The sequence below is a fragment of the Ovis canadensis genome, chromosome X, assembly GCF_042477335.2.
Source record: "Ovis canadensis isolate MfBH-ARS-UI-01 breed Bighorn chromosome X, ARS-UI_OviCan_v2, whole genome shotgun sequence".
NCBI classification, from domain to species: domain Eukaryota; kingdom Metazoa; phylum Chordata; class Mammalia; order Artiodactyla; family Bovidae; genus Ovis; species Ovis canadensis.
Window position 1 is genome coordinate 37,166,226 of NC_091727.1, and position 12,783 is coordinate 37,179,008.

Here is a 12,783-nt window from a genome sequence, read left to right on the forward strand (position 1 = left end):
TAAAATTAACATCATGAGTATATAATTCCTGTTCTGATGTTTATCTTGTTAGTTGTCTTTCTCAGCATTAGGTCTCTTCGTGAATTTTTATTTTTAAAAAAGTTTTAGGCCATGCTGCATGGCATGTGGGATCTTAGTTCCCTGACCAGGGATCAAACCTGTGCTCCCTACATTGGATTCTAAACCACTGGACCACCAGGGAAGTCCCTCTTCATGCATTTTAGAATGGTAGATCACAGACTTATCTAAAGGGAATATATATTTTTTGAATTACTTTGCATTATTTTCTCTTTCTTTCACTCTCTCAGCTCTTTCCTCCCTGACAAGACCTTATGAGGCTACTTCCAGGAATGTCCTAGGGCTCTCAGTTGACAAGTAGCTCTCATAATGAAGGCTTGGGCCTCCTCCCTGGTGGGATATGAAAGAAATACAGAACTGATTAGTGAGCCTCAGGCAGCTCCGGTTACACTGCCTGCTGCTGCTCTGTATATATTGCAGCCTCAGGCAGCATTTTCCGGTATTTTTTCACCATATCTTTAGAAATCATAGTCCCTGGATTTAAGCAGTGAAGCCAACTCCTTTTCTCTATTTCACATGAAAAATCTCTAGTCCTTATCCCAAAGAGGGAAACGGCATGATTTGGAATGTAGACCATCAACTCCATTAACTACTCCACCTTTCTATATTGTCTTTTGTATATGAAAATGTCTATCTTGTCTTGTTGTTTAGTGGCTGTTTCCAACTCTTGCAACCCTGTGGACTGTAACCACGCAGGCTCCTCGGTCCATAGAATTTCCCAGGCAATAATACTAGAATAGGTAGCCATTCCCTTCTCTTTGGTTCTTATTTGTATTTTATATCCGTGATTGTGAAATTTTTAAAGCCAAAGTGTATACATCAAGAAAGGAACATAGAGTACCTTTTTCCTAGTGTCTCTGGGTTATTTTTAACTACACATTTTATTAGAGTGTTGAAAATAGAATTAATAAAGAGAATCCAATCACTTTCGAGTAGAAATAGCTATGGAATTTCTAGAGATTTAATTATATAGATTATAAACAGTTACTAAAGTTTTATGTTTTTTCCCTCTATTTCAGTAAATACTTAGCCTTATAAAGAGTTATGTAAAACTTTGCAATTCAATCAGCTAGTGAAGGATATTGGAACTGGTTCTTTCTCATCAGCTATCAATTGAAAAGAGCCTTGGTCTCTACATTTTAGGATTAGATAAGTAATTTTTATGTTTTTATCTGCCAGAGTTAGCATATTCTCAGTGAATACATGTCAGATTGTTGGCTCTTTATATCTTTACTTATTAATTAACATGTTCCTGAGTAAAACTCTGAAGTACCCTCTATAGTTAAGCTTTAACACACTGTGTTTTACCCAGTTTTCAAATGAAGGCCTTATCTTTTTAAAATTATATCTGCAAGGAAATAATGCTTTCCTCTTACAAGAAATACTTTACTAAAGTGAAACATTAGCCAGTGGTTTCATTTGTCAGGCAGCATTCTCTATATTGACAGGTTAACAATCAATTATTCAAGTGAATTGAGATTATGTAAGGGGCTTCCCAGGTGGCTCAGTGGGTAAAGAATCTGCCTGCAATGCAGGAGTTGCAGGAACCATGGGTTCAATCCCTAGTTCAGGAAGATCCCCTGGAGGGGGGCTTGGCAAACCCACAACAGTGTTCTTGCCTGGAGAACCCCACAGACAGGGGAGCCTGGCAGGCTATAGTACACGGGGTCGCAAAGGGTCAGATATGCCTAAAGCGACTGAGCATGCATACACACAAGACTATATTAATGAATTGTTAATTCACTCTTCTAGATTGCAGCTGAGAAGTTTCCCTAATACACCTCAGGTCACTGACCACATGAACCCCAAATCTCCAGGCAGCCAGCAGGGTCCTGCTCCCTTTGTGTTTCCATCTGCTTAGATTCCAAGGGGGTGAGTCTGAGTCAGCTTGTCTGTTACTGACCTTCCTCCATGATCTGGCTGAGGACATTGCACCATCTTTTCCAATGCTGCTTTTTCTTTTCTCTGCATAAATCAGATCTTCTTCAGTGTTCCAGCCATATTCACACTCTACACCCTGACTCAGCCAGGTCCACATCAGACCTGAAGCTTTCTCATGATTCCTTGTCTCTTTCTCTCTTACTTTTACCAACCTTTGCCAACTACTGAGCTCTCCTGTTCCCCGCCATCATGCCAGCCCTGAAGACGGGCATTTGGCAATTTATGTCCTATGCTTCTGTATTATGTTGCATCCCCAAAAGGAAAAAAAAAATTATATGGTATTTTAGGACAGGCAGTCTATTTGGGAGTTAGCACCATTAGAGGAGTGAGAAAGTGAGTGAAACCAAATATGAAAGTAGAGGAAGCCAAAAAAAAAAAAAAAAGATGAAATACTAGCAGGTTTGTTCTGTGTTCAAATGGGGTTCTCTGCAGCCCAGGATAGAAGAATATGCCTCAGAGTTATCCTCCTTATTTCTCAGAGGGTAGTTAGGTCCATGGTTTTCTCTCCAGTTCTCATTTGTCATTGCTAAGGGCTACTCTGTGGGTTTCCCGTGTGGCTCAGTGGTAAAAAAAAAAAAAAAAAAATCTACCTACCAATTCAAGAAACACAGGACAGTTGATTTAATCCCTGGGTTGGGAAGATCTCCTAGAGAAGAAAATGGCAACCCAGTCCAGTATTCTTACCTGGGAAATCCCACGGATAGATGAACCTGGTGGGCTGTAGTCCATGGGGTTGCAAAGAGTCAGACACGACTGAGCAACTGAGTATGCACACACAAGGGCTGCTCCATAGGGCCATTTACTAAGGGCATTAATTCATATGTGTATGAAAGAAAGTCCTTAGGCAGAAATTTACAGTGGATCAGGGCTGTTGTACTAGCCAGTGAGTGCTGGAAGAATATAGGAGAGGTACTACAGGAACTGATGAATCACTCCATCCTCTAATAGTTATGTAGTAACTGTTGACATATGTATCACAGAGAGGTGGGGGCATCCTCACTACAGGCATATGCTGTCCAGTCAGTGGTATTTGTGAGACACCCCCAAGAAGGGGCTCATCCAAAGTTATCTGCTTCACTCATGCCTTTGGTTCTCTCTTACCACTAGCTTCATCTCTTTCAAAAGACAAATATCACTGGTCTCTAGATTTAAGTCCTCAGTATCCATATTCATCCTCCCATATCACCCCACAATCTATTGCAAAAAGAGCATCGAACTCACCTGGGAAAAGCCATCAGATTCTTTCCCTAGGAATTTGGCATTGCGACGGGAGAAGCTCTTTTGATCTTGATCTTTCAGTTAGGTAAATTTCGGAGTCAAGTATAGCAATGTCTACAGCAGATAAAACATCAGTAAGGCCCAACTTCAGGTAGAAAAATAAAATAAATGTGCAGAAAGAAACAAACTGGAGCTGCTATGATGTATCTTGCTTACTAATACCATTCACTGGCTTGTTCATACCACTGGGGAAGTCTGTCTATAAGGTTTTTCCTTGGGTTATACCTAAATCCTGATGGGAGAAGGCAATGGCACCCCACTCCAGTACTCTCTTGCCTGGAGAGTCCCATGGATGAAGGCGCCTGGTAGGCCTCAGTCCATGGGGTCGCTTGGAGTTGAACATGACTGAGCGACTTCACTTTCTCTTTTCACTTTCATTCATTGGAGAAGGAAATGGCAACCCACTCCAGTGTTCTTACCTGGAGAATCCCAGGGACAGGCCTGGTGGGCTTCCGGACACGACTGAAGTGACTTGGCAGCATACCTAAATCCTGATAGATTTCTCCTTTATACTTAAACTTCAGGTGCTAATTCTTTACTCTGAGTGTGTTTGCCAGATGGATTTCCTTCTGGATCTATTAAAAGAAAAAGCACAGTAATAGTGACATATGGAATAAGGGATATAGAAGGTTGATGGTCTCCACAATTTACCAAGGTCAGACTAAGGTGGGATAAGGGAGATGAGGTATATAACCAGATATAGAGATTAAATAAATCTATGTGAAAGTGTGTTAGTTGTTCAGTCGTGTCCGACTCTTTGTGACCCTGTGGACTATAGCCTGCCAGGGTCCTCTGTCCATGGAATTCTCCAGACAAGAACACTTGAGTGGGCAGCCATCCCCTCCTCCAGGGGCTCTTCCCAGCCCGGGGATCGAACCTGGGTCTCCTGCATTGCAGGCAGATTCTTTACCAACTGAACCATAACTTACTTATTTATCTGAGTCAACTACGTTTCTTTCATTTTAACATATTTGTGTGGTAAAATATACAAGGTTTACTATTTTAACCATTAAGTTTATAGTTTAGTGGCATTAGCTACATTGACATTGTTCAACTATTAACTCTATCTAGCCTAGAACACTTTTCATCTTTCCAAACTGAAACTATTGAGTTGGCCAAAAAGTTCAATCAGATTCCTAGTACATACCCCTTAAACAATAACTCCCTATTCTCCCCTCCCTTCAGCCCCTGGCAACCACCATTTTACTTTCTATCTCTATGAATTTGACTACTTTAGAGACCTGAGATAAGCAGAGTCATACAATATTTGTCCTTTTATGGCTAGCTTATTTCACTTAGCCTAGTATCCTCAGTGTTTATCCTTATTGTAGCATATGACACAATTTCCTTCTTTTTATAGCTGAATAATATTCCACTGTGTGTGTATGTGTGTATACATATGCCCCATCTCATTTATCCCTTTACCCACTAATGAACACTTGGGTTGCTTTCACCTTTTTTTTGACTGTTGTGAATAATGCTGCTGTGAAAATGGGTATACACAGTCAGAATGGCCATCATTAAAATGTCTACAAATAACAAATGTTGGAGAGGGTGTGGAGAAAAGGGAACCCTCCTACACTGTTGGTTGGAATGTAAATTGGTAGCCAATATAAATGTAAATTGGGCTTCCTGGGTGGCTCAGCTGGTAAAGAAACTGCATGAGATGCAGGAGACATGGGTTCAATCCCTGGGTCGGGAAGATCCCCTGGAGAAGGAAATGGCAACCCATTCCAGTATTCTCACCACAGAAATCCTATAGACAGAGGAGCCTAGTGGGCTATAGTCCATGGGGTTGCAAAGAGTCAGACATAAATCAGCACACATGCCTTATCAACATGTAGCCAATATGGGAAACAGTATGGAGGATCTTTGAAAAGTTAAAAATAGAGTCGCCATATAATCCAGCAATCCCACTCCTGGGCATATATCCAGATAAAACTATTATTCAAAGCAACCTTACTTTGTCCATCAAAGAGGAATGGATAAAGAATATGTGGTGTATACAATGGAATGCTACTCAACCATAAAAAGAATGAATGATGCCATTTGCAGCAACACAGGTGGACCTAGATATTATCATACTAAGTGAAATAAGTCTGACAGAGAAAGACAAATATCATATGACATCACATATGTGGAATCTAAAATACGACACAAATGAATATACCTATGAAAGAGAAACAGACTCATACACATAGAGAATATACCTATGGTTACCCCAGGGAAAAGGGGTGAGGTAAAGATAAATTAGGAGTTTGGGATTAACAAATACACACTACTATATATAAAAATAGATTAACAACAAGGTACTACTGTGTAACATAAGAAACTATATTCAACATCTTGTAATAAACCTTAATGGAAATAATTCACATGTAACTGAATCACTTTGCTGTATACAAGAAACTAATACAACATGGTAAATCAGCTATACTTCAATTAAAAAGAGAAAAATAAAATGGGTGTACAGATATGTGTTTGAGGTCTTGATTTCAGTTAATGGGTGCATACCTGGAAGTGGAATAGCTGACACATATGGTAATCCTATTTTTAATTTTTTGAGAAACCACTACACTATTTTCCACAGCGTCTGTACCAGTTTACAATTGCAACAGAATTCACAAAGGTTGCAGTTTCTGCACATCCTTGCCAACTGAGTTGACAAACGTATGTATGTAGATATCTTTGTTTTATTCCCTTGCTAACCTTCTGATGCCTACACGGTCTGTAATGATACATGTTTCTCAAAAGAGAAATGCTAATCTTTCTATTTTTCAATTTTATTTTTTTTCAGTTCATCTTTGTTCAATTCATTGTATGTTCCTCTGTTTATAATCTTGTCTTGCTATGGTTACTTATACATTTTTAAGGTGCCATTCTGATTCATCTAAAGGGTTTTTAAGAGTACTTCTTCGCATAACATTTTTATGGTAGCTTTCTTACTATATACTCAAAAATTGTTAGTCTACTGGTATCATTTTGTCAGTTTAAATGAAGTGTAGCATCCATACTTTCCTTTACCCTCCCTTGTTTATTATATAGTTTTAAAAACATTTCCTCTACATGTGTTTAAAACCACATCAAAGAGTGTTACAATTTTTTTCTTCCAACATCAGTCATAATTTAGAAAACACCAAAAGAAGAAGGAAAGTCTGTGGCATTTACCCATATGTTTGTTCATTGTATTCTTTCTTCCTTTCTTATGTTCCAATATTCCTGTTTTTATAATGTTCTTTCTGTTTAGAGAAATGTCTCTCATCTTTGGAATTGGTCTCTAGGTGACAAATTCCAGTAATTTTCCTTTGTCTAAGAATGTCTGTGCTTCCTTTCTGAACAATATTTCCACTGGACATAGGAATCTAGGTTGACATTTCTTTTCTTTCAGCACTAAAAAAAAGTGTCACTTCCTTTTTGCCTCCATATTTTCTAATAAGAAATTTGTTGATATTTTATTTGTCATTTCTCTGAGCTGCTTTCATGATTTTTTACTGTGTTCACTTTTTAGAAGTTTGAGTCTCAAGTGTGTTGTTATGCATTTCTTTGGATTTATCCTATTTAGAATTTTATCAGCTTTTAAAAACTGTTGATGTATGTCTTTTGCCAAATTTTGTAAGTTTTCCTCCATTATTTCTTTTTTTTTTTTAATTTTAGTTTTTTATTTTTTAAATTTTAAAATCTTTAATTCTTACATGCATTCCCAAACATGAACCCCCCTCCCACCTCCCTCCCCAGAACATCTTTCTGGGTCATCCCCATGCACCAGCCCCAAGCATGCTGCATCCTGCGTCAGACATAGACTGGCGATTCAATTCACATGATAGTATACATGTTAGAATGTCATTCTCCCAAATCATCCCACCCTCTCCCTCTCCCTCTGAGTCCAAAAGTCCGTTATACACATCTGTGTCTCTTTCCCTGTCTTGCATACAGGGTCGTCATTGCCATCTTCCTAAATTCCATATATATGTGTTAGTATACTGTATTGGTGTTTTTCTTTCTGGCTTACTTCACTCTGTATAATCGGCTCCAGTTTCATCCATCTCATCAGAACTGATTCAAATGAATTCTTTTTAACTGCTGAGTAATACTCCATTGTGTATATGTACCACAGCTTTCTTATCCATTCATCTGCTGATGGACATCTAGGTTGTTTCCATGTCCTGGCTATTATAAACAGTGCTGCGATGAACATTGGGGTACATGTGTCTCTTTCAATTCTGGTTTCCTCGGTGTGTATGCCCAGCAGTGGGATTGCTGGGTCATAAGGTAGTTCTATTTGCAATTTTTTAAGGAATCTCCACACTGTTCTCCATAGTGGCTGTACTAGTTTGCATTCCCACCAACAGTGTAGGAGGGTTCCCTTTTCTCCACACCCTCTCCAGCATTTATTGCTTGCAGATTTTTGGATCGCAGCCATTCTGACTGGTGTGAAGTGGTACCTCATTGTGGTTTTGATTTGCATTTCTCTAATAATGAGTGATGTTGAGCATCTTTTCATGTGTTTGTTAGCCATCCGTATGTCTTCTTTGGAGAAATGTCTATTTAGTTCTTTGGCCCATTTTTTGATTGGGTCGTTTATTTTTCTGGAATTGAGCTGCATAAGTTGCTTGTATATTTTTGAGATTAGTTGTTTGTCAGTTGCTTCATTTGCTATTATTTTCTCCCATTCAGAAGGCTGTCTTTTCACCTTGCTTATATTTTCCTTTGTTGTGCAGAAGCTTTTAATTTTAATTAGATCCCATTTGTTTATTTTTGCTTTTATTTCCAGAATTCTGGGAGGTGGATCATAGAGGATCCTGCTGTGATTTATGTCTGAGAGTGTTTTGCCTATGTTCTCCTCTAGGAGTTTTATAGTTTCTGATCTTACATTTAGATCTTTAATCCATTGTGAGTTTATTTTTGTGTACGGTGTTAGAAAGTGATCTAGTTTCATTCTTTTACAAGTGGTTGACCAGTTTTCCCAGCACCACTTGTTAAAGAGGTTGTCTTTACTCCATTGTATATTCTTGCCTCCTTTGTCAAAGATAAGGTGTCCATATGTGTGTGGATTTATCTCTGGGCTTTCTATTTTGTTCCATTGATCTATATGTCTGTCTTTGTGCCAGTACCATACTGTCTTGATGACTGTGGCTTTGTAGTAGAGCCTGAAGTCAGGCAAGTTGATTCCTCCAGTTCCATTCTTCTTTCTCAAGATTGCTTTGGCTATTCGAGGTTTTTTGTATTTCCATACAAATCTTGAAATTATTTGTTCTAGTTCTGTGAAAAATGTGGCTGGTAGCTTGATAGGGATTGCATTGAATTTGTAAATTGCTTTGGGTAGTATACTCATGTTCACTATATTGATTCTTCCAATCCATGAACATGGTATATTTCTCCATCTATTAGTGTCCTCTTTGATTTCTTTCATCAGTGTTTTATAGTTTTCTATATATAGGTCTTTAGTTTCTTTAGGTAGATATATTCCTAAGTATTTTATTCTTTTCGTTGCAATGGTGAATGGAATTGTTTCCTTAATTTCTTTTTCTACTTTCTCATTATTCGTGTATAGGAATGCAAGGGATTTCTGTGTGTTGATTTTATATCCTGCAACTTTACTATATTCATTGATTAGCTCTAGTAATTTTCTGGTGGAGTCTTTAGGGTTTTCGATGTAGAGGATCATGTCATCTGCAAACAGTGAGAGTTTTACTTCTTCTTTTCCAATTTGGATTCCTTTTATTTCTTTTTCTGCTCTGATTGCTGTGGCCAAAACTTCCAGAACTATGTTGAATAGTAGCGGTGAAAGTGGACACCCTTGTCTTGTTCCTGACTTTAGGGGAAAGGCTTTCAATTTTTCACCATTGAGGATAATGTTTGCTGTGGGTTTGTCATAGATAGCTTTTATTATGTTGAGGTATGTTCCTTCTATTCCTGCTTTCTGGAGAGTTTTTATCATAAATGGATGTTGAATTTTGTCAAAGGCCTTCTCTGCATCTATTGAGATAATCATATGGTTTTTATTTTTCAATTTGTTAATGTGGTGAATTACATTGATTGATTTGCGGATATTGAAGAATCCTTGCATCCCTGGGATAAAGCCCACTTGGTCATGGTGTATGATCTTTTTAATGTGTTGTTGGATTCTGATTGCTAGAATTTTGTTGAGGATTTTTGCATCTATGTTCATCAGAGATATTGGCCTGTAGTTTTCTTTTTTTGTGACATCTTTGTCAGGTTTTGGTATTAGGGTGATGGTGGCCTCATAGAATGAGTTTGGAAGTTTACCTTCCTCTGCAATTTTCTGGAAGAGTTTGAGGAGGATAGGTGTTAGCTCTTCTCGAAATTTTTGGTAGAATTCAGCTGTGAAGCCATCTGGACCTGGGCTTTTGTTTGCTGGAAGATTTCTGATTACAGTATCAATTTCCGTGCTTGTGATGGGTCTGTTAAGATTTTCTATTTCTTCCTGGTTCAGTTTTGGAAAATTGTACTTTTCTAAGAATTTGTCCATTTCTTCCACGTTGTCCATTTTATTGGCATACAACTGCTGATAGTAGTCTCTTATGATCCTTTGTATTTCTGTGTTGTCTGTTGTGATCTCTCCATTTTCATTTCTAATTTTATTGATTTGATTTTTCTCTCTTTGCTTCTTGATGAGTCTGGCTAATGGTTTGTCAATTTTATTTATCCTTTCAAAGAACCAGCTTTTGGCTTTGTTGATTTTTGCTATGGTCTCTTTTGTTTCTTTTGCATTTATTTCTGCCCTAATTTTTAAGATTTCTTTCCTTCTACTAACTCTGGGGTTCTCCAACTCTTCCTTTTCTAGTTGCTTTAGTTGTAGAGTTAGGTTATTTATTTGACTTTTTTCTTGTTTCTTGAGGTATGCCTGTATTGCTATGAACTTTCCTCTTAGCACTGCTTTTATAGTGTCCCACAGGTTTTGGGTTGTTTTGTTTTCATTTTCATTAGTTTCTATGCATATTTTGATTTCTTTTTTGATTTCTTCTGTGATTTGTTGGTTATTCAGAAGTGTGTTGTTCAACCTCCATATGTTGGCATTTTTAATAGTTTTTCTCCTGTAATTGAGATCTAATCTTAATGCATTATGGTCAGAAAAGATGCTTGGAATGATTTCGATTTTCTTGAATTTATCAAGTTTAGATTTATGGCCCAGGATGTGATCTATCCTGGAGAAGGTTCCATGAGCACTTGAAAAAAAGGTGAAATTCGTTGTTTTGGGGTGAAATGTCCTATAGATATCAATTAGGTCTAACTGATCTAATGTATCATTTAAAGTTTGCGTTTCTTTGTTAATTTTCTGTTTAGTTGATCTGTCCATAGGTGTGAGTGGGGTATTAAAGTCTCCCACTATTATTGTGTTATTGTTGATTTCCCCTTTCATACTTGTTAGCATTTGTCTTACATATTGTGGTGCTCCTATATTGGGTGCATATATATTTATAATTGTTATATCTTCTTCTTGGATTGTTCCTTTGATCATTATGTAGTGGCCTTCTTTGTCTCTTTTCACAGCCTTTGTTTTAAAGTCTATTTTATCGGATATGAGTATTGCCACTCCTGCTTTCTTTTGGTCTCTATTCGCGTGGTATATCTTTTTCCAGCCCTTCACTTTCAGTCTGTATGTGTCCCTTGTTTTGAGGTGGGTCTCTTGTAAGCAGCATATAGAGGGGTCTTGTTTTTGTATCCATTCGGCCAGTCTTTGTCTTTTGGTTGGGGCGTTCAACCCATTTACGTTTAAGGTAATTATTGATAAGTATGATCCCGTTGCCATTTACTTTATTGTTTTGGGTTCGGGTTTATACACCCTTTTCGTGTTTCCTGTCTAGAGGATATCCTTTAGAATTTGTTGGAGAGCTGGTTTGGTGGTGCTGAATTCTCTCAGCTTTTGCTTGTCTGTAAAGCTTTTGATTTCTCCTTCGTATTTGAATGAGATCCTTGCTGGGTACAGTAATCTGGGCTGTAGGTTATTGTCTTTCATCACTTTAAGTATGTCTTGCCATTCCCTCCTGGCCTGAAGAGTTTCTATTGACAGATCAGCTGTTATCCTTATGGGAATCCCCTTGTGTGTTATTTGTTGTTTTTCCCTTGCTGCTTTTAATATTTGTTCTTTGTGTTTGATCTTTGTTAATTTGATTAATATGTGTCTTGGGGTGTTTCGCCTTGGGTTTATCCTATTTGGGACTCTCTGTGTTTCTTGGACTTGGGTGATTATTTCCTTCCCCATTTTAGGGAAGTTTTCAACTATTATCTCCTCAAGGATTTTCTCATGATCTTTCTTTCTGTCTTCTTCTTCTGGGACTCCTATAATTCGAATGTTGGAGCGTTTCATATTGTCCTGGAGGTCTCTGAGATTGTCCTCGTTTCTTTTAATTCGTTTTTCTTGTTTCCTCTCTGATTCATTTATTTCTACCATTCTATCTTCTATTTCACTAATCCTATCTTCTGCCTCTGTTATTCTACTATTTGTTGCCTCCAGAGAGTTTCTGATCTCATTTACTGTGTTATTCATTATATTTTGACTCTTTTTTATTTCTTCTAGGTCCTTGTTAAACCTTTCTTGCATCTTCTCAATCCTTGTCTCTAGGCTATTTATCTGTGTTTCCATTTTGATTTCAAGATTTTGGATCATTTTCACTATCAATATTCAGAATTCCTTCTCCGGTAGATTCCCTACTTCTTCCTCTTTTGTTTGGTTTGGTGGGCAACTCTCCTGTTCCTTTACCTGCTGAGTATTCCTCTGTCTCTTCATCTTGGTTATATTGCTGCGTTTGGGGTGGCCTTTTTATATTCTGATAATTTGTGGAGTTCTCTTTATTATGGAGCTTCCTCACTTTGGGTGGGGTTCTATCAGTGGCTTGTCAAGGTTTCCTGGTTAGGGAGGCTTGTGTTGGAGTTTTGGTGGGTGGAGCTGGGTTTCTTCTCTCTGGAGTGCAGTGAAGTGACCAGTAATGGGTTATGAGACATCAAAGGTTTTGGGATAATTTTGAGCTGCCTGTATATTGAGGCTCAGGGGAGTGTTCCTGTGTTGCTGGAGAATTTGGGTGGTATGTCTTGTTTTGCAACTTGTTGGCCCTTGGGTGGAGCTTGGTTTCGGTGTAGGTATGAAGGCATTTGATGAGCTCCTATTGCTTAATGTTCCCTGAATTCAAGAGTTCTCTAATGTTTTCAGGCTTTGGGTTTAAGCTTCCTGCTTCTGGTTTTCAGTTTTATTTTTACAGTAGCCTCTAGACTTCTCCATCTATACAGCACCGATGATAAAACATCTAGGTTAAAGATGAAAAGTTTCTCCACATTGAGGGACACTCAGAGAGGTTCACTGAGTTACAAGGAGAAGAGAAGATGGAGGGGGTAGTTAGAGGTAACTGGAATGAGATGCGGTGAGATCAAGAGAGGAGAGAGCAAGCTAGCCAGTAGTCACTTCCTTATGTGCGCTCTATAGTCTGGACCGCTCAGAGGTATTTACAGAGTTATACGGGGAAGAGGAGA